Source organism: Schistocerca piceifrons, chromosome 11 (genome assembly GCF_021461385.2).
Source record: "Schistocerca piceifrons isolate TAMUIC-IGC-003096 chromosome 11, iqSchPice1.1, whole genome shotgun sequence".
Lineage (NCBI taxonomy): Eukaryota > Metazoa > Arthropoda > Insecta > Orthoptera > Acrididae > Schistocerca > Schistocerca piceifrons.
In genome coordinates this window covers 54,175,814-54,201,219 of record NC_060148.1, presented here as the reverse complement: position 1 = coordinate 54,201,219, position 25,406 = coordinate 54,175,814, and the positions used below count along the sequence as shown (strand labels likewise).

The window sequence follows — 25,406 nt, the reverse complement described above, 5'->3', positions numbered from 1 at the left end:
ACAACTGAAGATAACTAATGCCAGATGTTATCTGTAGTAAATGATTTTCAACAACACATTGGAATAAATTTAATTACGATTAAAAATTAGTCTTGACCATGAAGTACAAGATAATTTATTAGTGATAACTAGTTTCAATCAATGTTGTTGTTGTTGTTGTCGTTGTCATTGTCGTTGTCGTTGTGGTCTTCAGTCCTGAGACTGGTTTGATGCAGCTCTCCATGCTACTCTATCCTGTGCAAGCTTCATCTCCCAGTACCTATTGCATCCTACATCCTTCTGAATCTGCTTAGTGTATTCATCTCTTGGTCTCCCTCTACCATTTTTACCCTCCACGCTGCCCTCCAATACTAAATTGGTGATCCCTTGATGCCTCAGAACATGTCCTACCAACCGATCCCTTCTTCTGGTCAAGTTGTGCCACAAACGTCTCTTCTCCCCAATCCTATTTAATACTTCCTCATTAGTTATGCGATCTACCCATCTAATCTTCAGCATTCTTCTGTAGCACAACATTTCGAAACCTTCTATTCTCTTCTCGTCCAAACTATTTATCATCCACGTTTCACTTCCATACATGGCTACACTCCATACAAATACTTTCAGACACGACTTCCTGACACTTAAATCTAAACTCGATGTTAACAGATTTCTCTTCTTCAGAAACGCTTTTCTTGCCATTGCCAGTCTAAATTTTATATCCTCTCTACTTCGACCATCGTCAGTTATTTTGCTCCCCAAATAGAAAAACTCCTTTACTACTTTAAGTGTCTCATTTCCTAATCTAATTCCCTCAGCATCACCCAACTTGATTCGACTACATTCCATTATCCTCGGTTTCCTTTTGTTGATGTTCATCTTACACCCTCCTTTCAAGAAACGGTCCATTCCGTTCAACTGCTGTTCCAAGTCCTTTGCTGTCTCTGACAGTATTACAATGTCATCGGCGAACCTCAAAGTTTTTATTACTTCTCCATGGATTTTAATACCTACTCCGAATTTTTCTTTTGTTTCCTTCACTGCTTGCTCAATATACAGATTGAATAACATCAGGGAGAGGCTACAGCCCTGTCGCACTCCCTTTCCAACCACTGCTTCCCTTTCGTGCCCCTCAACTCTTATAACTGCCACATGGTTTCTGTACAAATTGTAAATAACCTTTCGCTCCCTGTATTTTACCCATGCCACCTTCAGAATTTGAAAGAGAGTATCCCAGTCAACATTGTCAAAAGCTTTCTCGTAAGTCTGCAAATGCCAGAATCATAGGTTTGCCTTTCCTTAATCTAGCTTCTAAGATAAGTCGTAGGGTCAGTATTGCCTCACGTGTTCCAATTTTTCTACGGAATCCAAACTGATCTTCCCCAAGGTCGGCTTCTACCAGTTTTTCCATTCGTCTGTAAAGAATTCGCATTAGTATTTTGTAGCTGTGACTTATTAAACTGATAGTTCGGTAATTTTCACATCTGTCAACACCTGCTTTCTTTGGGATTGAAATTATTATATTCTTCTTGAAGTCTGAGGGAATTTTGCCTGTCTCATACATCTTGCTCACCAGATGGTAGAGTTTTGTCAGGACTGGCTCTCCCAAGGCTGTCAGTAGATCTAGTGGAATGTTGTCTACTGCCGGGGCATTGTTTCGATTCAGGTCTTTCAGTGTTCTGTCAAACTCTTTGAATCAATACAGATCTCAATTGTTAAGTTTTAATGGTCACTTGTTGACAAACTGCCTGTCGGTTTTTGACTCAGGTTCTTTGGCTGACATTTATCTGACTATTTTTCCAACATTTTGCCAGCACAATTGACTGGCATTGTCAAAGTTTCACCCTCCATTGCTGGCAGTGTGGACCAGAGCTGTGCTCGTGGCCGCGGACTATGGCGCGCCAATATCTGAGGGTTTCTCTGTGGTCATTCTCATGTAGTTCTCCTCTTGCTTCCCACAACGGGTATTTCCTGCAGCACAGAAATCCATAATCCATTTACCTTGAGGCTTTCTTCTTTCTTGTTGAAGCTATTGTCATGTTTTTGTATTTCTATAGCTTTTCTGAACAAGCAGATGTGATAACTCTTCTCTACAGCCAGAAATTCTGTGTCGGTGAATTTTGCTGTGTGGTCAGCTTCACACAGCTCACAATCCGTCACGGCCTATTTCTCCACTTGCCCCATCCTGGAATGTCGTTTATGTTATGCGGTCCCGCTGACGATCGATCGTCCATTCAAACTTTTCTGCACCTGCACGGTATGTCGTATATTCCCGACATTGCAAGTGGGTGGCTTTCCTTGTTTTCCGATCTGAGATACTCTCTGATCTTCTTTGTCAGTTTGTAAATAGTCTTTATACTGTGTTTGCGCAATATGCAGCTGATCGTGTCCCTAACTCTGGGAATGTACTGCAGAAAGGTTGTACCCGACATTTCTTTCCCCGATGAGTCACTTCACGGAGTGCTTGACGCTGTTGTCTGTGGCACCTCAGAACAGTTTCTAAGTGTTGCATTTCACATCTGAGGTGCTGGGGCTCACACATTTGTTTTTCTCATATTGACTGAATGATTGATTTTAACAGGAGAGCTAAAACAGCTTAGGTCTAACCTGCCACTGCCTGCACCGAAACTAGGTTTATTGTGCGGTATTGCTGCCTGTATATCTAATAAAGCCAATCAGTGCCCTTAAATAATGCAAGGAATCTGATTACGTAGGCTCTCCCGGCGTAGTAAGTCTTGAAAGTCTCTTCGGGTTTGCTGCCAGATCCCAAAATCAACTTGACTCGATATTTTGGCGACACAATTGGTCACCATCTTCAGGAAAATGCTGCTTCTGCTGACGAGTCCCGCTGAGAACTGACGCCAGGCTGCAAATCGACGTCCTATATAGGCCACCGTTCAGTACACGGCACATGCGCCTCCCATCACGTTTGCTGCCTTCCAAGACAGGGAGGTGGCCCCGCCCTTAGTGAAACACTGCTGGCAACGATATATCGCAATCAAGGCCGCATCGAAGAACGTTCAATTTTGATGCGAGACAACACAGGATTCCAAGTCTTGCTAAGAGGAAACCCATTGGCTCTGTTGATTAAATTATCTGCCAACCTAATTTCAATCGCCTCTTTATAGCCACTGTTCCAAAAACCGGAAATGTTGGCAACTACCACAGTTTCATCAAATTTCATACTGTGTCCCTCATTTAGGCAGTGTTCTGCTACTGCCAATTTTTCCGGCTGTTGTAGCCTCGTATGACGGCGATGTTCCACACACCTGTCATGCACTGTGCGATTCGAACGGCCAATGTACACTTTCCCACACTGACACAGAATCAAGATTGGACGAATTTTAAGGAATTTTAACACTGAGAGTGTGTTCCGTACATCTTCTAAGATTAGGGCTCTGCTCGGCTCTGTGAAAGATGATTTAGGGCTTAGGAAACCCGGTGTGTGACCTCGGTCCAATATCCTACGTGCTGTTTCCTAAGCCAGTTCCGTAGCTCTAATTTGATCATAGCCTTGGTGATAGTCAAGACAGGTTCCGGTCCAATAAATGGAGTCGTTGACCCCATCCTAGCCAATCTACCGGCTTGTTCATTGCCACGGATTCCCGAGTGGCCAGGAACCCACACTAAGTATACCCTATTGCTTCCCCCAGCTCCACCAGAGCCCTGTGGCAATCTGCAACAATCTTAGATCTTGTTGCAGGAGCTGCCAATGATTTCACGGCTCCCTGGCTGTCTGAATAGATGTAGCTGCTACGGTCATTGTAGCACCTGCTCATACTCTCCTCCACACATGCCCTGATTGCAGTAATTTCGGCTTGGAATACAAAGGCCAATTTCCCTAGAGAGATGCTGCTCTCCAGTCTTGGCTGAAGGCCGTACAACCCTGCCCCAACTCCTTGATCTGTTTTCGACCCATCGGTGAACCAAATGATGTCCCCCGTACGGTGTCGAACTGTTTTCTCCCACTGCTCCCTACTTCCAATTATTATGTTGTAAGGCTGCTTATATTAATCGTGCCTCTTTTCTGGCTCGTGTGGTGCACAAACTGTCAAGTCACCACCCGAGCCAGAAAAGAGGCACAATTAATACAGTTGTAATGCGAGCAAGACGAATATGTAAGCCTCGGCACTTCAGATGCAAAATGCAATGCTCGGAATGTGTTCTGAGGTGCAATGGCTACTCCACAAGTTATGTTAGAAGTATAACAGGGTGAAATTCTGAGATCGGCAGAGGAGAAAAGGGAACCACTCGCACTGTCGGGAATATACCCCCTACCGTGCATATGCGGAAAAGTTTGTGTCGGAATGACTGAATGAGCAACCGACACCAGGATCACAGAACATTAGCAACATTGCAGGCTGGGGCAGCTGAAGAAATCGACTGTGGCAGAGCATGCACTGTGTGAAACCGACCGAATAGTGAAATTCGCCAGAACGCAAGTTCTGGCCGTAGAGATGAGCTATCACATCTGCTCGTTCAGAGAAGCTATAGAAATACACAAACACGAAAATATCTTCGACAAGAAAAAGGTAAACGGATCTCTGATTCCCGTGCTGCAGCAAATGACCATTGCAGGTAGCAAGAGGAGAATCGCACTGGAAATGACCACTGAGAAGCCCTCAGATGTTGGCGCTCCAGGTACTAGAGTTGTGGCGATTCGTGAATGAGTCGTTCGTTTGAACGACTCTAAATAAAGAATCGTAAGAATCGAATCGTGATATGGACGAAACGTCGTTCAAAGAATCGTAAGAACGATTGCGTGCTTCCGAGTCGTGACAATTCCGAGTTCCAACGATTTAGCGATTCTTAGTACGCTATGCTTCGAAGGCAACTTTCGAATCATGCCGAGTCGTGCCAAATGATTGCGACCGCCAGATGGCAGTCAAATGGAGGATGCGTGTGAACAAAGGAAGCTCGGAACAAACAAACGAGGTTCGTGGGCCGTAATATTACTCGTGAAAACCAAGCTGACACTTGGCGGTGGCTGACGCGAACGAGTGTAAAAGCATTTCCCATTTACCATCGCTACCATCAGCCACCGTGCCGACGTCAGCTTAGTTTGCGTGAGTAATACACGAAGTAGTGATGACAGAAACGATATACAGAGAGTACGCAGCTCCCAATACAGACGATTAAAACCAAGAAATCCAAGTATGATGAATAAATACGTACTCTTATTTGTTGCAGATGCAATTCAAAACACACACAGCTTCTTTACACACAAGCAATAGCACTTGGATTATGTATTATATTTCGCGTATCTCGAAAACGGCCCTAACAATTTGGATGAAATTTTGTATTTAGACTGGTTTTTCCTTTTTGAGTTCACCTACATAGTTTTAGTTGTTACTATAAAACAGACGTCTGTAGTTAGATACAATCAAGCCACACAACCAAACTGACATACCACGTAATTTTGCACCACCTTTCGCACAAATCGACTCCTCTTTCCTGGCATACTGAAATAAAACAATAGATGCAATCAAATCAAATGTAACCTTTCATCAATTAAGGCATTACACGAATAAATCGAGAATCACACTTGTAATGTCATACGCACAATTACTCATAAATGAGCTATTTCTGGCATATATTGTCATGACACAGTTCGATTCTAACCCCGTTGACAATTTCCGACATGTCCTGCCATCTGTGAGTAAGATGTAGAACTTTTTGCATTCCGTAAGAATCGTGCCATCACAGACTAGAATGAATTGTGAAAGAATCGCGAACGGATCGTAGGAATCGATTCGCAATGTGAGATTGAATTGTAGGAATCGAATCGGGAAAAAGAATCGTGTTGCCCAACTCTACCAGGTACATATACTCTGTGGCCACGAGCTCAGCTCTGATCCACACCACCAGAAATGGGGGGGGGATTGAATGTTTGACAATGCCAGCCACTCGTGCTGGCAAAATGTTGGAAAAATCGTCACACAAGCATTGGCTAAAGAACCTGAGACAGAAGGCAACAGGCAGTCTGTCAATACAGATCTCCTTCACTAACCTGTGGAGGCACTGAGTGGAGCGAAGCGGTATACCAGACGGCATTTTAGTGAACTGCTGTCAACGAATGTGTCCTTCGGCACACAGTTCGGCTCTGCACAGATTACTGAAGCAGATGCGTTACGGTCTAAACGACACCTGTATTGACTGAAACTGGTCACTACTAATAAACTGTCTTCTACCATGTGATCAAGACTGTTTTTCTTGTTATTATCTATAGCGTTAGAAAATATTTCCAGTTACACCGATGTCACACTGCCCAAACGATGTTAGGTGAATATACAGGGTATCCGAAAAGACTTTCCCTGATTACATAAATTGATAACTCAGGCTAGAAATAAGATACAAATATGAAACTTGTGTCGAATTGTTTACAACTATCAAAGTTTTTTTTTTTTTTTTTTTTTTTTTCTGTTTTAGGTTCGCAGTACGTAACTAGTGTATGAGTTGCACTGCCCAAGAAGCCATGTTAACCAATCAGGAGAAGGCACAGTGTGTCCTGTGGTACCATGAGACACGATCACCAAACACAGTGCAGACACACTTCCAGACAACATTTGGAAGGAATCCACCTGATGTCAAGAGCATTAAAGCCTGGTAGAAGTTTAAGAACACAGGATCGGTTGCTGACCTTCTGAGGTCTGGTCGACCGAGAACCTCAGCAGACAGGGTGGAAGCTGTAAGGCAGTCTTTTCTGCGAAGTCCGAAGAAATCAGTGGGCAGGGCCTCACGTGAATTACAGATTCCAAAAAGCTCTCTGCATGACATTTTAAACAAACGTTTATTGTTTCATGCATACAAAGTGTAAATTGTTCAGGCCTTGTTGCCCAATGACAGTACACGTCGATACGACTTTGCGGTCAAAATGCAATCACGTATTGAGGATGATAATGGTTATCTCAGACGAATTGCCTTTTCTGATGAAGTGACCTTTTTTGTCAGTGGAGTAGTGAATCGCTATAATGTGCGCATTTAGGGTTCACGACCCCCTGGCGAGATCATGGAGTGCACCAGAGGCAGTCCAAAGGTGAATGTTTGGTGCGCGCTATTGCACGATCGAATTATCGGGCCATTCTTCTTCGCTGAGGCTACCGTCACATCTGCAGTGTATCTGGACATGTTGCAACTGTATGCTGTTCCTCAGCTGCTTCAGTATCACCCCGATGTCTTGTTTCAGAAAGACGGTGCACCACCTCATTGGGGTTTGGACGTCCCTGCCTATCTTGATATGACCTTTCCTGGGCGCATGATTGGTCGTGATGGGCCAACGGTTTGGCCTCTACACTCTCCTGACATAACCCCATTAGACTTCTTTTTATGCGGTTATGTCAAGGACAAGGTCTACCGAACACATGTACCAGATCTTGAAACCCTGCGGCAATGGATAACCACAGTCGTTGAATCGATCCCTCCAGTGATGTTGGCTAACGTGTGGACAGAAATTGAATACCGCCTAGATTTGCTATGTGCTACCAAGGGTGCTCATGTGGAAGTTTACTGATGTGTCAAAAAATCTTTGATAGTTTGTAAACAATTAGACACCAGTTTCATATTTGTATCTTACTTCTAGCCTGAGTTACCAATTTATGTAATCAGGGAAAGACTTTTCGGACACCCTGTAGATAAGTTTGTTTCTGACGTATTTTATTAAATACGTATCAAACTATTAAAAGGATTTGTGTGGTTTTCTGTTTTAGAGCACAAGTTCATGACGACATGGCCTGCTGTTTTTCTGTCGTCATCGTTATAGTTGTTGTTGTTTGTTTATTTGTTTGAATTCTGAAAGTGTTATGCTGCTGCTGAGACTAAGATAACAGACGTAATCTGATATCGAGCATTACTATTACTGTTCTCTACTGTAATAAAATTGTGATGAAGGAGTACTGGAATTTCAACTGAGAGGAATATTTACTTTATCCACAAACATTTTTTAAAGTACAGGTACAGTCTGTGGTGGGATGATCAGCTCGACTGGCGGAGTGCAGCCCTTCTGTCCACTGTGCCATTGGCAGAGTGAGCTGAGATGGGTCCGTAGCCTCAGCTGTTACTTACCCTCGGGAAAATACCCCAAGTACTCATTTTGACTGCACACGTCCTGGAGGGACTGGAATGAGAATAAATCCCCACCACTACCCAGTTTAAAACCTGGGAGTACCAGGACCAGAGGCTAGTACTCTGCCCAATGGACGACTGCACCCACCCTTTTTGAAAGTACCTCAAGATATATTAAGAAAATACGGGGTGTTCAAAAAGTCTGTCCGCAGTCCTGTATGATTGTTCGCCTGCCTGGGTTACTCCCCTTCAAGTGGACTCTCCCCACATTCCACTGTTTCGTTCATCTCAGCCAGCATCAGTAGTATCGTTGGTGTGTGTCGTTATGTGTTGACGTGAATGTTTAAGTTTAGTTAGTTAGTTAGTTTGTTTGTTTTGTTTTTGTCACTGTTAAAATGCTAACAGTCGAAGAACATGTGTTTTTAGTCGAACAACTGTTCAAAGCTGGCTGTAAACATACAGTTTCAGTTCGTCAAACATTTAATTCAGTTTTCCCAGAGACAACATTCCCACATCGCGATACTGTGTGATATTTGATTAACAAATTTTGAAGTACGGGTTCAGTGACAGATGTCCAAGCATTTAGTCTGATGATAAACTACTCGATATTTCCGATAAAATGTCCACGAGTCCGAAAAAGTCAGTGAGAAAACTCGCACACAAAATTGATGTTAGTGTCGGAACAGCCCACACAGCAGTAAGGAAAAAATTAGAACCTCTCCCACACAAAGTGACAGTTATGCAAGAACTGAAAAATGCTGATCATGCCAAGAGACTTCATTATTGTCAATGGTTCAAAACTTTCATTCAACAAAATGGAAGGGATATTCTTAATGAGACGTTTTTCAATGATGAGGCGCGGTTTCATTTATCCGGGTACATGAACTCGCAAAATTCTCCTATGTGGAGAACTGCAAATCCATTGTGTATTCAAGGGCAACCACTTCATTCTGTTAGGAGTTTGGATTGCGATTTCTAGATGTCAGATCGTGGGTCCCATATTTTTCAATGAAACAGTAAACGCACGACGATACTGCAGTGATACTCTGTACCCATTCATAGGAGAACGTGTGTTAAGTGAAATACTGAACGGTTATTTTCAACACGATGGTGCAACCGTGCATACAGCTCGCGTTTCAATGTCACTGCTTGCTCATGTTTTTGGTGATCGCATAATTTCACAGGGACTTTGGCCTCCACGATCTCCTGATCTAACACCACCTGACTTTTTCTTCTGGGGTGCAGCAAAAGCAACTGTTTATAAAAACTGTCCAAAATCCATCGATGAATTGACACTGCAATATCCACTTTCACCGCTTCTGTTACAGAAGGAATGTTACAGCTTGTGTTTGGAAACATGATTAGACGAATTGAACTGTGCATTCAACAACAGGGGGGACACTTTCAACATTTTATGTGAAAATTTGTAAGTAAAAAATGAATATTCAACAAATTAATAACTTGTATTTCACTGAGTTTCATTTCGGTACATTCACTGTGGCATATGGCACGTGCAGCTAACAATCATACGGCACTGTGGAGAGACTTTAGTGGACACCACATATAATTAAAAATACACTGAAATATCTTCCACAAAATAGAAAAAGATTAATGCTGTATGATATCAGGAATCAACTTAATGGAGTCCTATCTGTGGATGTTAAAATATTTCATCTTCTATGGATTTCACCATGATTTTGTTTTTAACTATTAGCTTGGTTCACAAGCTTGTAATTTTTTGTTTTGTAACGCAGATATTCCAGTTACTATGGGTTTATGAATCAATTGTCATTTTTTCTTGGTAGTTCACTGTTGCTATTTGAATTTACATATTGTAATTTTGTCATTTGGACATAGTGACGAGAGCTGTGGATGCTAGGAAATCGAATGCCAAGTGGAGAAAGTGGACAATTTCCAACATATTATTCTGTTGGCGTTCAATAGAGGGGAGACAGCAGTGGAAGCAGCCAGAAACATTTGGGCCGTGTACAGTGATAATGTCCAGAATGAGATTTTCACTCTGCAGCGGAGTGTGCGCTGTTATGAAACTTACTGGCAGATTAAAACTGTGTGCCGGACCGGGACTCAAACTCAGGACCTTTGCCTTTCGCGGGCAAGTGCTCTACCAACTGAGCTACCCAAGCACGACTCACACCCCGTCCTCACAGCTTCACTTCTGCCAGTACCTCGTCTCCTACCTTCCAAACTTTACAGAAGCTCTCCTGCGAACCTAGCAGAACTAGCACTCCTGAAAGAAAGGATATTGCGGAGACATGGCTTAGCCACAGCCAGGGGGATGTTTCCAGAATGAGATTTTCACTCTGCAGTGGAGTGTGCACTGTTATGAAACTTACTGGCAGATTAAAACTGTGTGCCAGACCGAGACTCGAACTTGGGACCTTTGCCTCCGGCACACAGTTTTAATCTGCCAGTAAGTTTCATAACAGGAAATATAAATTTCGTCTTGTTCATCTTCGAATGTAGCAGCATCTCAATGTACTACGAAAATCCGGCTGGCAAGACTGTTTGGGATGTTTGTCAATATCACCAACCCTATGTTCTGAATTTTTTCCTACTTGTGAGAAGAGATGGTTGCTAATAGGAACTTTTATGAATTGTGAATCACATGCAGTATTCTCTTCACCATAAGAAAATACAGATACAAACATTTTGTAATGTACTCTTTCGTGGTTGCTGCTATCTCATTTAAATCCTGTCTGCCTAATAAACTATGAAACTAGAGTGAGACAACAGCAAACGCAGAAGAATATACATATCATGTCATGTTTGTATTCGTATTATTCATATGCCTGATAGTAATACAGTCAGAAATGAAGAACGGCAATTGACTAGATTTTTAAATCTAAGATGACTAATTTCTCTACAGAATGTAATGTACTAAAGAGGCATCTGCAAAGATTTTCAAACGGAGAAAAATTTTCACTAAACTCTCGTTCAGCAGTCTATTATTTGGGTCTTGTTGATCATTATCAAAGAAAGCAGCAGTAGAAGTAACAATAAATAGCAGTCTCTTGCCATTGTTTCACTAATGAGACGATTCCTCTCTCTCTCTCTCTCTCTCTCTCTCTCTCTCTCTCTCTCTCTCTTTCCCCTTTATTTAAAAAAAAAAAATTAATAATAATAATTGTAAGCCGCGGTAGCGCGCACAAAGGTAAGCCATGCTGCGAGCGGCGACAGGCCGTAAACACTCAGAATGCGACAAGCAATGCATGACACAGTACAATAATGCATTTTCAGCTTTGATTGACATAAACACCTATAACAAAGAAAACGGCACTTATCAGATCAAAGAAAAATAAGCAATTGATTCAAACCAGTTGAAGCTCATGAAAAAGGAAGTGTACCCATATAAATACGGATGGAGCGCCTGACGCATAGCAATGGCTACCAGCTAAAGCTTAACTGCTAAGCTTACGACTCGAACCAAACTACTGTAGCTGTATCGTCATCCATTCGACCTAAATTGTGTCTCATATTACTATGGATCAACTTTGTTTCGATTTGGAGGTACGGCCTAAGACTTTTCACTCCCCTTGAATTTTGAGTCACAAATTTCAGGTGCGGCTTAGATTCGAGTGTGGCTTAGATTCGGGTGAATACAGTATCGACATCAGTGTACTCGAGAACTGGCATTTGTGATGAACTGCGATCATTCCACCGTTGTGCAACATTTGCAAATGAAAGGGAAGGATCAAAGCTCAGGGTTACAGGTACTGCGTGCTCTAAACCAAAATCGCAAAAATCAGCGAGTCGCTGTACGTGTATTACTGCTCACTCGCCATCAACTGCCTCGTGAACAACACTGGCCACTCCTATTCTGTATCATTACTGGTGACAAGAAATTGAGTCTTTACGCTAACATAAGGGAAGAAAGGAATAGTTGAGCCCCAAAAAAAAGTAACAACTCTCTGAACACAAACCTGTACATATCCACAAAAGATAATGTTACGTATCTGGTGGAAAAGCGACGGTGTGACGCACTATGAATTGCTTCCTCGAGGTGTAATATCATTGCTGACATTTACTGTCAACAACTGAGACATCTCGCAGACGCAATCCGAGAACGACAACCGGGAAGGCTGTGTGAAGTGATACCCCTCCAAAATCACACCCGCCCACATTCTGCTAGACTACAAAAAACACTATACACGAGTTGGGTTGGGAAGTCATTGCGCAGACATCTTATTCACCTGATCTTGCTAACTCAGATTTTCACCTTTTCCATTCTCTATCGAGGAACTTCCTTTCCAGATGAAAATGCACTCCAAACACACCTCGATGAGCACTTTGCCTCAAAACCGTGTGATGTCTACAGTTGCAGAATAAAAAAGTTATCACAGTGTTGGCAGACTGTTGTAAATAGTGAAGGAAAAAGAGAGAAATATGAGAATGTACAACGTTTTTGTGGCGTTCTCTGTCATTCAAGTTACAGAGTACAACCGTGCACTATGTGACGAAAGGTACTTCAATCAAATCTTATATGGGAACACTGCGAAACAGTACTGATAGTTTAACTCACAACAGGTGAGCAAGTAGTGTTAACTCTGTGCTCCTGTTGTTTGACCAGTGGGAGAGTAGGATTTTGGACAAAATTTAAGCAAAACCTCAATCTCTGTAAGGTTGCTTGCTACTTTAATCTCAACAGCTTTCTTAACATCATCATGTCAATAGCTGGAAGTGCCTCCAATATCCAAGTGTTGTTAAATTCTGTAAGATGACTGGTACCGTGACTGGCTGACGCAAATGATGATGCGGTGCCCATGTCTAAACTTTTTATGCCTTAGGCACATATTACTTGCAGCAAACCAATCGTATCCTGAGCAAACAGCTCGTGAAGTGGATTTTTCGACCATCTGTGTAAAATTAAAGCCTGTTACACTCTGTAAATTATGATCCTGGTTTGTGTAAGGGGGGACATCTACCACATCCCCTGCTCTTCTACAACTACATCTATACTTGTACTCTGGAAGCCACTACAGAGACTATCTTGTAGAATTACTGACTATATGCCTCCACGTAAGTATTAATTTCTCTTATCTCGTCTTCGCAGTCCTTGTACGAAATGTACACTGTTGACATTTGAATGATTTTATAGTCAGCTGGAAATGCCAGTTCTCTAAATTTTCTCAACAGCATTTTCTGAAAAGAATATAGTGTTCCCACCACGAATACCAATTTGAGTTCACGAAGCACATCCTTAACACTCTGATCGACATGTGAGTAAAAAATCTAGCAGGAGGCCTCTGAATTACTTTGACATTTTTGTTTATTGTGACCTCCTGGGGACCTCAAACACTCAAGTAGTATACAAGAATGGTCACACTAGTCTTCCATACACGGTCTCTTTTACGGATGACATACACTTTCATAAAATTCGCCCAACAAATCAAAGTCGACCATTCACCTTGCCTATAACTGCCTTTATGCTGTTGGCCCATTTTAATTCACTTTACAACATTACACCTATATGTTTAATCATCATACCTGTATCAAGCAATACACAACAAATACTACACTACTGGCCATTAAAATTGCTACACCAAGAAGAAATGCAGATGATAAATGGGTATTCATTGAACAAATATATTATACTAGAACTGACATGTGATTACATTTTCACGCAATTTCGGTGCATAGATCCTGAGAAATCAGTACCCAGAACAACCACCTCTGGCCGTAACAACGGCCTTGATGTGCCTGGGCATTGAGTCAAACAGAGCTTGGATGAAGTGAGCAGCTACAGCTGTCCATGCAGCTTCAACACGATACCACAGTTCATCAAGAGTAGTGTCTGGCGTATTATGACGAGCCAGTTGCTCGGCCGCCATTGACCCAACGTTTTCAGTTGGTGAGAGGTCTGGAGAATGTACTGGCAGGGCAGCAGTCGAACATTTTCTGTATCCAGAAAGGCCCATACAGCACCTGCAACATGCAGTCAAGCATTATTCTGCTGAAATGTAGGGTTTTGCAGGGGTCGCATGAAGGGTAGAGCCACGGGTCGTAACACATCTGAAATGTAACATCCACTGTTCAAAGTGCCATCAATGCAAACAAAAGGTGACCGAGACGTGTAACCAATGGCACCCCATACCATCACGATGGGTGATATGCCAGTACGGCAATGACGAATACACGCTTCCAATGTTCGTTCATTGCGATATCATCAAACACGGATGCGACCATCGTGATGCTGTAAACAGAACCTGGATTCATCCCAAAAAATGACGTTTTGCCATTCGTGCACCCAGGTTCGTCGTCGAGTACACCATCGCAGGCGCTCCTGTCTGTGATGCAGCGTCAAGGGTAACCGCAGCCACGGTCTCCGAGGTGACAGCCCGTGCTGCTGCAAACGTTGTCTAACTATTCGTGCAGATGGCTGTTGTCTTGCAAACGTCCCCAACTGTTAACTAAGGGATCGAGACTTGGCTGCACAATCTGTTACAGCCACGCGGATAAGATGCCTGTCATCTCGACTGATAGTGGTACGAGGCCGTCGGGATCCAGCACGGCATTCCGTATTACCCTCCTCAACCCAATGATTCCATATTCTGCTAACAGTCATTGGATCTCTACCAACGCGAGCAGCAATGTCACGATACGATAAATTGCAATCGTGATAGGCTACAATCTGACCTTTATCAAAGTCGGAAACGTGATGGTACGCATTTCTCCTACTTACACGAGGCATCACAACAATGTTTCGCCAGGCAACGCCGGTCAACTGTTGTTTGTGTATGAGAAATGGGTTGGAAACTTTCCTCATGTCAGCACGTTGTAGGTGTCACCACCGGTGCCAACCTTGTGTGAATGCTCTGAAAAGCTGATCATTGGCATATCACAGCATCTTCTTCCTGTCGGTTATATTTCGCGCCTGTAGCACGTCATCTTCGTGGTGTAGCAATTTTAATGGCCAGTAGGGTATATTTGAACTTGCAGGGCTGATTTTTCTACTCGTCTGGATTAACCTCAATTTTTCTACATTTAGAGAAAACTGCCATTCATCACACCAAACAGAAATTCTGACTAAGACATCCTGTATCCTACCACAGTTATGCAATTACAACTCTTTCCTGGACACTACAGCGTCATCATATGTCAGGTCATTTATGTATAAAGAGAACAAGAGTGCTCCTATCACACTTCCCTTGGACACTTGTGGTGATACCCTCATCTATGACAAACACTGGCCGTGCAGGACTACATATTGGGCTCTACTACTAAAGAAGTCTTTGAGCCACTGCAATCCTTAGGAATCTATTGTGTGTGCTGGAAGCTTTGGTAATGCAATGATCGGACAGTCAGAGCATACATGTCACACACACTTACAACAGTCAAGCAAATGTGCTACTGTCTTGGAACCAGAATAATTGCTGGAGCTCATCCAAGATCATCCTGCAGACACTTATTTAAAGAGCTAGAGATCTTAACTGTAGCCTCACAATATATATATATATATTCACTTATGAAATTTGTTATTAACAATCCGAACGAACTCAAAAGTAATAGCAGTGTACATGGCTACAACACTAGGAGAAAGGATGATTTTCACTACTCAAGGTTAAATCTAACTTTGGCTTTTTGGTCACCTACCTAATAGCATCAAAAGCCTGACAGATAGCCATTTAGCTTTTAAAAAGAAATTAAAAGAATTTCTTAATGGCAACTCCTTGTACTCATTAGATGAATTTTTGAATATAGTAAGTGGGTAATTCCCCTCCACCCCCTCACCCCCCACCCCCACCCCCAAAAAAATAAAAGAAATAAAAAATAAATAAATAAATAAAAATAAAAAAAAATATTAAGTGTCATGTAATATTTTGTGTTATGTAATATCTTGTATAGACACCTTTTATTAACCTGACACATTCCACATCATTACGAAGTGTCGTATTCATGATCTAATCATCTTATGAAATATAAGAACAATGACATTCTGGCATGTGCTTCCAGCTATCGATATAGCATTAGTAAGGAAGCAGTGGACATTAAATTAGCAAGCGACCTCATGAACTGAGATGGAATTTTTGCTTAAATTCTAGTTGAAGTCCTGCCCTCTCCCTGGTCAAACAACAGAGTGGCAGAGTCGATGATGATGATAATGATGATGATGATGATGATGATAGTGATAATGATGGTGGTGCTGATGGTGGTGCTGATGGTGATGGTGATGGTGATGGTGGTGGTGGTGGCGGCGGCGGCAATTTGGTTTGTGGGGCACTGAATGGTATGGTTATCAGCCCCTGTATAAATCCTCAATCTTTCCACAGTCCAGTCTTGCCAATTCGTGAATGATGGTGAAATGATGAGGACAACACAAACACCCAGTCCCCAGGTAGAGAAAATCCCTGACCCAGCTGCCAATCGAACCCAGGACCCTGTGATCTAGGGGTTGGGGTTGGGTCGTTTGGGGAAGGAGACCAGACAGCGAGGTCATCAGTCTCATCGGATTACGGAAGGACGGGGAAGGAAGTCGGCCGTGCCCTTTCAAAGGAACCATCCCGGCATTTGCCTGGAGCAATTTAGGGAAATCACGGAAAACCTAAATCAGGATGGCCGGACGCAGGATTGAACCGTCGTCCTCCCGAATGCGAGTCCAGTGTCTAACCACTGCGCCACCTCGCTCGGTAGGACACGAGTAGACGGCTACTGTCAACACTAAGGTATTTTCTCATACGGCCCAGGCTGTATACCGTGTCGCCTCCACAGAGCACGTGCACCGACCTCGTCGACAGGCATTAACATTCACTGGCACTACAGACTACAACGACGCATTGTAGGAAAGACAGCTTTCTCGGTCTGCCAAGGCTAGGTGGGAGGGAGACAGTGTTAGCAAGCTTGTGAGTCCCTGCAACTCGTGTCTGTCTCATCGGTGCACTGCTGCTGCCAGTCGAATCCACTGTTGCCAGATAGAGATGGGCCATTTTTAAGACTGGCGAAATTTTACATCAAATCCTGGACATTTTTATATTAATTTCGAGTATTAGAGGCACCTGAATTTTGGAGGCAATTTTTTAAAGAAAAATGTGGGTCCTATGGTCCATAAAATATTGTATACTCTGCCAACCACTGTTAAGAGCATGGCTGGGGGTACTTTGCCACTGGCCAGGCTTTAGGGCTTCTTCCCATTCCAACAGCATGTGGAGCGTGGGAAGAATGACTATTTAAATGCCTATGTGTGTGCTGTAATTAATCTATTATTCTCTTCGTGATCTCTACAGGAGTGATACACATGAGGCTACAGAATGTCAATAGGTTACTCATTAAATATTGGTTCCTGAGAGTTTCATAGCAAACTTTGGAGAGAGATTCCGCTTCATGCAAAACACTGTTACTTTGTTTTTCTTAACCCAAACATGTTTCTCCACTTCTTGTGTTATTTTCGGTGGAGACTTTGTTCAATTCTTCGGTCCAAAAATTGTTATGATATGGCATTATTTGAATTTGAGTTGTTAGACACACACACACACACACACACACACACACACACACACACACACACACACTTGCTTAGTGTCAACTGGTTATGCACAGATGTTTTTGGTTTCCTTTTATCAGATTTTTATGTAGTTCACAAATTGCAACACATAAACTTTCCATGCTAATTAAGGCCACACAAGGATGAATCGATTCTGGTAGCTGGAGTCCAAAGTTTTTGATAATCATCCTTTTTCAGTCCTTGGGGTGATATTTCCATAGAAACTCTCATCCCCTACCATACATTTCTTTATATCTGACAGAGAAATGAAATACCAGTTTTCATAGATTTAGCTTAACTTTCTTTTTTAATGTAGCTAAATGTTTTCCTAAAAATTTTCATCCCCTATTTCACCTCCTTATTGGCTGAATTTCAAAAATCACATAATATTTTATTTATTTCTAATTGAGAAGTCAAATACCAATTTTCATGGATGTTCCTGAATAATGATTTATTTTCACAAAAACTTGAATAATGATTTATTTTCACAAGAACTTCCACATACTGTTTTACTGCCTTAGTGCCTGAATTTCCAAAAATGCTGAAACACTTGTATTTTTTTCTTTCTCACTGAGAAACCAAACGCCAATTTTTGTAGTTCTTGCTTCAAAATTCTCTTAATAGTAACATATTTTCAAAAAGCCTATCATCCCCCATTTCACCCCCTTAGGAGTGGGATTCTGAACAATCCCTTCTGAAACACTGCCTACAGTATACAATCAGCACCCAAAATTTTCTATCCTTAGCAGTTTGGACTCAGTGATGATGATTCTCTGAATCAATCTGGCCTAATTTCGCCACCTTAGAGATTGAATTACGAACAGTGAAAAATGTATATATTTTTTTTTTTTTTTTTCATTTTAAACTGAAAAGTTAAATTCCAGTTTAGAAAGATTTAACTTTAAAGATGCTTTCACAATGAAATATTTTCATAAAACATTTCACCCCATATTTCATCCACTTAGCGGCTGACTTTCCAGAAACAGTGAAAGTCGAATTTTTTTATTTACAGAAGAGAAGCCAAATGTAAATTTTCACTGGGCTAGCTTCAAAAATGCTTGCATAAGAAGTATTTCCATAAAAGCTTTCTTCTTCCACTTCACCCTCAAAGGTGTCAAATTTTCAAAAATGCCAAAAAAAGTATTTCTTTATATGTAACCAAAAATAATTATTCATTAATAAAACTTTTACCACTATTTCACCTTCATAGGGGTTAAATTTCAAAAAATGCTGAGGCACAGGTTCTTTAGTTCTGCTTGAGAAACCAAATATAAATTTTCACTGGTCGAGCTTCAAAATTGCCGTAGCTGTGACATACTTTAAAAACCTTCCATCCCCTATTTTACCTGCTAAGGGATGGAATATTAAAAAAATCCCTTTTTAAACAGTGCCTACAGTATAAGATCAACACCATCCGAAAATCTGGAAGTTTCTATTCTTAGTGGGTTGGGCTGGGAGATGATGAGTCATTGAGGGAGTCAGTCAGGATATGGCCTTTTTTTTTATACAAAGCAGTCATAATTAAGTACTACATTTTGCATTGTGTTAATGACACATATTGTCTAATTGGCTCATAAAATACTGTACATTTATGCTGTGGCAAAAATTGGCTGTGGAATACTAGTTTGGAAAACAAATATTTACATAGTTTTACACATACCTTGCATGATGCTATGAAGTTATTTTTATGCCAGTAGCTTTACAACTAACACACATTTTTACAGCCCATCATCTGCAAAACAAAAAAAAAAGAATATCTATTTTTGTTTTTTGTCCATCTGAGATACAAAACCACATTATTAAGCAAGTTACTTACGATTCTGTAGTCTCATTTCTTGTCTTTTTGACGTCTTAAGACACTTTTTTTTTTTTTTCTTAACAGAGGTTATTTTGTCACATGTTTGCAGATGGCACACTGTAAAAATGTGTGGTAGATGTAAAGCTACAAGCATAAAAACAACTTGTCAGCATTATGTAAGTACGTGTTAGTTAGTTTCAAGTTCCACTGATCATTTGCACGATAAACTGTAATGATGTGGAACAAGTCATTTTACAGACACATGACAACTTAATGTAGGGTACAAATATATCTACATGCTGAACATTTATAAAGGGTTTTCTTAATATGTGCAGATGTGAGATAGTAATTCCAACCCACCACCCTGTACACAATACAGTAACAGAAATTCTTCTATTGAATAGAAGGAATTGTGATTTCAAATTTTTCTTTGCTATGTTAGATATTTTATATGCCTGGATAAGTTATCAAAAATTTTTGTTGCAGCACTGTAAAACTATGTAGATATTTGTGTTTCAAATTACTATTATAAGCTTAATTTTTGTCGTAGCATAAACATACAGTATTTCGTGTATCAATTAGGTAACATGTGTCATTAATTATGTGTATGAACCAATGCAACATCCAATGATTAATTATCACTCATTTGTATATCTAAATAACTTTAGGCTAGCATTCAAATGTTTCCATACCACAAAAATTTTCAAACTGGACAAAAGAGAGAGAGAGAGAGAGAGAGAGAGAGAGAGAGAGAGAGAGAGAGAGAGAGAGGGAGGAAATACCACTGCAGACAGCAAAAAATGTGCTGAGAAATCTTTGGGGAAAGAAAGACAAACAGACCAGTGTCTTGAATAAGGCATAATATCTCTCCAATTTTTCTTAGCAAAACGAGCATCATGACCCAAAAAGACGATTATTAGTAAACTTTCGCAAGACAATTTGCGTCCATGTTCAAGTGTGTGTCAGTTTAGGTTTTTCTACATTTCTGTGATGCTCTCCCACGAGTCAAACAAACTTGTCACCATTTGTACCAAAATTTGTTGCATAAATTCAATATGCCCCGTTAGAATATTGCTGATGTATCAGTTAGGACTAAGGTGTGACACAAAAGTTATTTTAAGATGGGACACACAAGTGATTTCTAAGCTGTCTCCTCTGTAAATTGACTGCACTTCGCCAGTATACTGCCAGTTAACTGATGTCTGTTTAGACTGCTCAATGAGGGTATGAGCATATGGAATAGGTTCCCAGAGATGTGAGTGGCTTAAAGACTTCTTAAGTACTAGAACCCAGTACGCTGTCCCCAATGGCGAACATTTATCAGAGTTAAGGGATTTGTCAGGAGTACCCCAAGGAAGTGGGATGGGACCACAATACTTTATATACACATAAATGATCTGTGAGTTTGGGTGGGCAGCAACCTGTGGTTGTTTGTTGATGATGCTGTGGTGTATAGGAAGGTGCTGAAGATGAGTGACTGCAGTAGGATACAAGATGACTTACACAACATTCTAGTTGGTGTGATGAATGGCAGCTGGCTGTAAATGTAGAAAGATGTAAGCTAATGCTTAAATAAAAATCCATGATATTTGGATGCAGAATTATAGTTTAATTGTTTTAACTTGGCGGCTCACACATGCCCGTCTAGACGCGGGAGATCGCTGCGTTGCCAGTTGCAAGCGACGCATGTGCCAAGAGAAGCAGCGCCATAGTATAGTAAGTTTGCAAACTTGCATTTGAGGGGAGCGCGCAGTTTATGAAGTAAAGTCACCACAGCCGCATTAACCCTTTCGCTGCTACAGAGACGTGCTCCCCGCATTCAGTGCTGTGCACAATTTTGTCATCACTGCACTGCTCGCCTGTGCACACACATGGTGTTCCAACTGCTTTGAAACACTTATCATTCGAATTCATAAAAACTATTTGGCCCAAACATTTGATTTTTACACATCATCTTGACTGATACCTTTCCCCCATAAATGACTTCATTTTGTTTCGATGTTCAACGCAGTTATTGTGCAGCATTAAATGTAGTAACCCATTGCACGGAATTTTGAAGAGTTTGCAGAGGTAAAAGTCCATAGCGTATACTTTCTGTATGGTCGATTTTAGTTGCCACAATTTTGAGAACGAAATGTGAACAAGATACCTAAATTTCATATAAAATTTACTGTATAACAATATCTCATTTAATTTAAGTACCAGATACGTGTCGTATGTAATATTGAGAAGTATTCAGTCTTTCACGACTGTAATAAAAGTTTTATTTATACCAGAGTCATTTCGCGTTTTTATAAAAAGTTCTGATTAAAACAAAGTTGGCAAAGTACACATACTGAATTGTGGACGTAATAAAACATAGAAACTAAAATATATTGTCAGTGAGGCACATGGTGCAAACAATTTGTGTTTGTCACAACGGATAGCAAATACTTGCCAAAACATAGATCGGTCGACGAAAACACTGAATATGGTGATGTTGCCAAAGCAGCGAAGCAAAGAATTGAGTCAGACGATCAAGTAGCTTGTCAACGTACGAGCCGAAATTCTGCTCTAAATAATACTTTCAATACTGTCGCAAAAGACTATATATCTCAATATGAATAGTAAAACAGCGACTACAGAAGAGAAGATATATAAACAAGAGAGGTAACATGAATATTGTATGTGTGCCTTTTCATTGTTTTTAATTGCTGTGAAACGAAATATTGGAGGACAAAATTAGAAAAACCAAAAACTTATTATGATTATAATGAAGAGACAAAGCACTAGAAATTTCAAAAAATTACATTCAAACGAATAAAATTCATGAAGTAAGACAATTCGATATTGTTTTTAAATAAAGAAAATATTAAGCACCGAACAAGGTTTGAACTCAGAACCTTTCACTTAGCATCCAAACACCTTAACCATTATGCTGGTTTTTTTTTTATTCACTAGAAACAGTAACAAAAATGGCTACAATGAAATGACATAAATAAGGTGACAGATCGGAGCTCGTCGTTCAACGGAACCCCTGGAGGACTTTAAAGTATCACGCAAAATACCGATAAACACTGTTGGTATGACTATGAATTACTCACGCTTTGTCGAAGTACGATAGGAAATAAACAATTACCGCTGTTTTTTATTGCGAAAAAACGGTTCGTGAGAATGATACAAACACCTTTCCTTGCTATCGCCTGAATTAGGAGGCTTATTGCTTGTTTGGTTTAATTAATTAATAGAATATGAAGCAATTGGTATAAAGAATGCTTTTCGAAACTTTCTATGAAAGGAAGTCTGCTATCAAGACATTGCTTTTGTTCAATTACTTTATTAATTACTGAACGTTTATAAAACTGAAGACACTCGTCTGTGCTCTGCACTGCAGTAGAGCTCTGGCAACGTCGCTCTCTGTTCATTGGCTGACTGTGTTTTGTGACGTCAGATGCGCAGAACGAACCTAAACTCGGCCGCCATCATAAATGAGGCGCACTATAGTAGTGTCCTGCTCGACACAGTCACACCGTTGAAAAATCTGGGTGTAACATCACAAACTGGTATGAAATGGACCGAGTGTGCGACGACTACCATAGGGAAGGAGAATCATTCAGTATGGTTTGTTAGGAGAATTTTAGGAAAGTGTGGTTCACCTGTAAAGGAGACCATATGATAGGATGCTAGTGCGACCCATTCCTGAGGACTGGTCGAGTGTTTGGGATCCATACTGGGTCAGATTGAAGACAGACATCAAAGCAATTCAAAGGTAGGCTGCTATATTTGTTACCTGTAGGTCTGAACAACACACAAGAGTTACAGAGGTGCTTCCGGAACTCAAATGGGAATCCCTGGAGGGATGGCAACTCTCTTTTGGAGGAACACTATTAAGAAACTTTACAGAACCAGCATGTGAAACCCACTGCAGAACAATCCCACTGCTGCCAACATACCGTATTTACTCGAATCTAAGCCGCACTTTTTTTCCAGTTTTTGTAATCCAAAAAACCGCCTGCGGCTTAGAATCGAGTGCAAAGTAAGCGGAAGTTCTGAAAAATGTTGGTAGGCGCCGCCACCACTAACTTCTGCCGTCGAATATATGTAGCGCTACACAGGCGTGCTTTGCGGGCACAAAGATAAATACTGGTGCCAAAACCGTTGCGCCACACAAAAAAAAAAAAAAAAAAAAAAAAAAAAAAAAAAAAAAATATCCTCCGCCCTGAGTTTCCACCACTGCTTTTTCATACATTATCCAACGAAGTAAATACAAATTCCATATTCTTCATCTTTGAATGTAGCTGCATTTCAATGTACTAATAAAATGCAACCCCTAAGACTGTTTGGGATGTTTGTCAATATGGCCAACTCTACTTTCTGAATTTTTTTTCTACCTGTGAGAAGAGATGGTTGCTAATAGGAACTTTTATGAATTGTGAATCACATGCACTATTCTCTTTCCCATAAGAATAATTCGAATATAAACATTTTGTAATGTATTCTTTCGTGTTTGCTGCTATCTCATTTAAATCCTGTCTGCCTAATAAGCTACGAAACTGGAGTGAGACAACAACAAACGCGGAAGAATATACATATCATGTCATATTTATATTCATATTATTCTTATGCCTAATAGTGATACAGTCAGAACTGAAGCAAGGCAATTTACTAGATTTTTAAATCTAAGATGACTAATTTCTGTGCAGAATGTAATGTGCTAAAGAGGCGTCTGCAAAGATTTTCACACGGAGAAAAATTTTCGCTAAACTCTCATTCAGAACATCATCTATCATAAGCAGTCTATTATTTGGTTCTTGTTGATCACTATCAAAGAAAGCAGCAGTGTAAGCAACAACAAATACCAGTCTCTTGCCATTGTTTCACTAATGAGATGATTCCTCTCTTTTTTTTTTTAGTTGTAAGCGGCAGTAGCGTGCACAAAAGCAAGCCATGCCGCGAGCGGCAACAGCCCGTAAACACTCATAATCAGAATGCGACAAACAGTGCATGACACAGCACAGTAATGCATTTTCAGTTTAGTGTGACGTAAACACCTATAACAAACAGTAAAGTACAGTAATGCATTTTCAGCTTAGAGTGACGTAAACACCTATAACAAAGAGAACGGCACTTATCAGATCAAAGAAAAATAAGCAATCAATTCAAACCAGACGAAGCACGTGAAAAAGGAAGGGTACCCATATAAATACGGACGGAGCGCCTGACACATAGCAATGGCTACCTGGTAAACCTTAACTCCTAAGCTTATGACTCGAACCAAACTACTGTAGCTGCATCGTCATTCATTCGGCTTAAATTGTGTCTCATATTAAAATGGACCAACTTTGTTTCGATTTGGAGGTGCGGCCTAAAACTTTTTTTCTCCTCTTGAATTTCGAGTCTCAAATTTAAGGTGCGGCTTAGATTCGGGAATTTTTTTCCCCTGAATTTCGAATCTCATTTTTCAGGTGCGGCTTAGATTCGAGTGCGGCTTAGATTCGAGTAAATACGGTATGAGGCCTTTCTCAAAAGTATCCGACCTTTGGCCAGAAAAAATATTTCGAATACCTGACAGGGTTAGGACCCTAATCCTCTTCAAAGTAGGCCCTTTGTGCTTGAACACAATTAGCCCAATGACCCTTCCACTGCCAGAAACACTTCTGGAAGTCTTCTTCTGGAAAGGTGTTCATCTCCGTCATCGTGTTCCGCATTATCTCTTCTCTACTCTCAAAACGGGATAAAATGGGATCCTTTTCGTGGCGTCTTCAATTTTGGAAAGAACCAGAGGTCACAAGGAGACGTGTCTGGAGAGTAGGGAGGTTGGCGAACAACTGTAATTCCGTGTTCAGTGAAGAAATTTTGGATGAAGTGGGACGAATGTGTGGGGGCATTGTCGTGATGCAGTTGCCAGTATTTCGCCGTCCACACGTCTGGTCTTTTGTGCCGAACTACATTACAGAGTTACTGGAGAACATCTTGACAGTACTCCTTTGTCACTGTTTGTCCTTCAGGTGTGTACTCGTGACGCACAATTCCGTGGACATCAAAGAAGACAGTCAGCATCACCTCACTTCCTTCGGCCTCTGAGACTCGGGA

The 25,406-nt window shown here is 41.0% G+C and overlaps 1 protein-coding gene across 3 annotated transcripts in view; it reads right to left on the bottom strand.

The window, feature by feature from the left end:
- The window catches only part of LOC124720113 (peroxisomal carnitine O-octanoyltransferase), a 245,074-nt gene that overhangs the window by 125,264 nt on the left and 94,404 nt on the right, over nt 1–25,406 (bottom strand). The window lies entirely within an intron of this gene.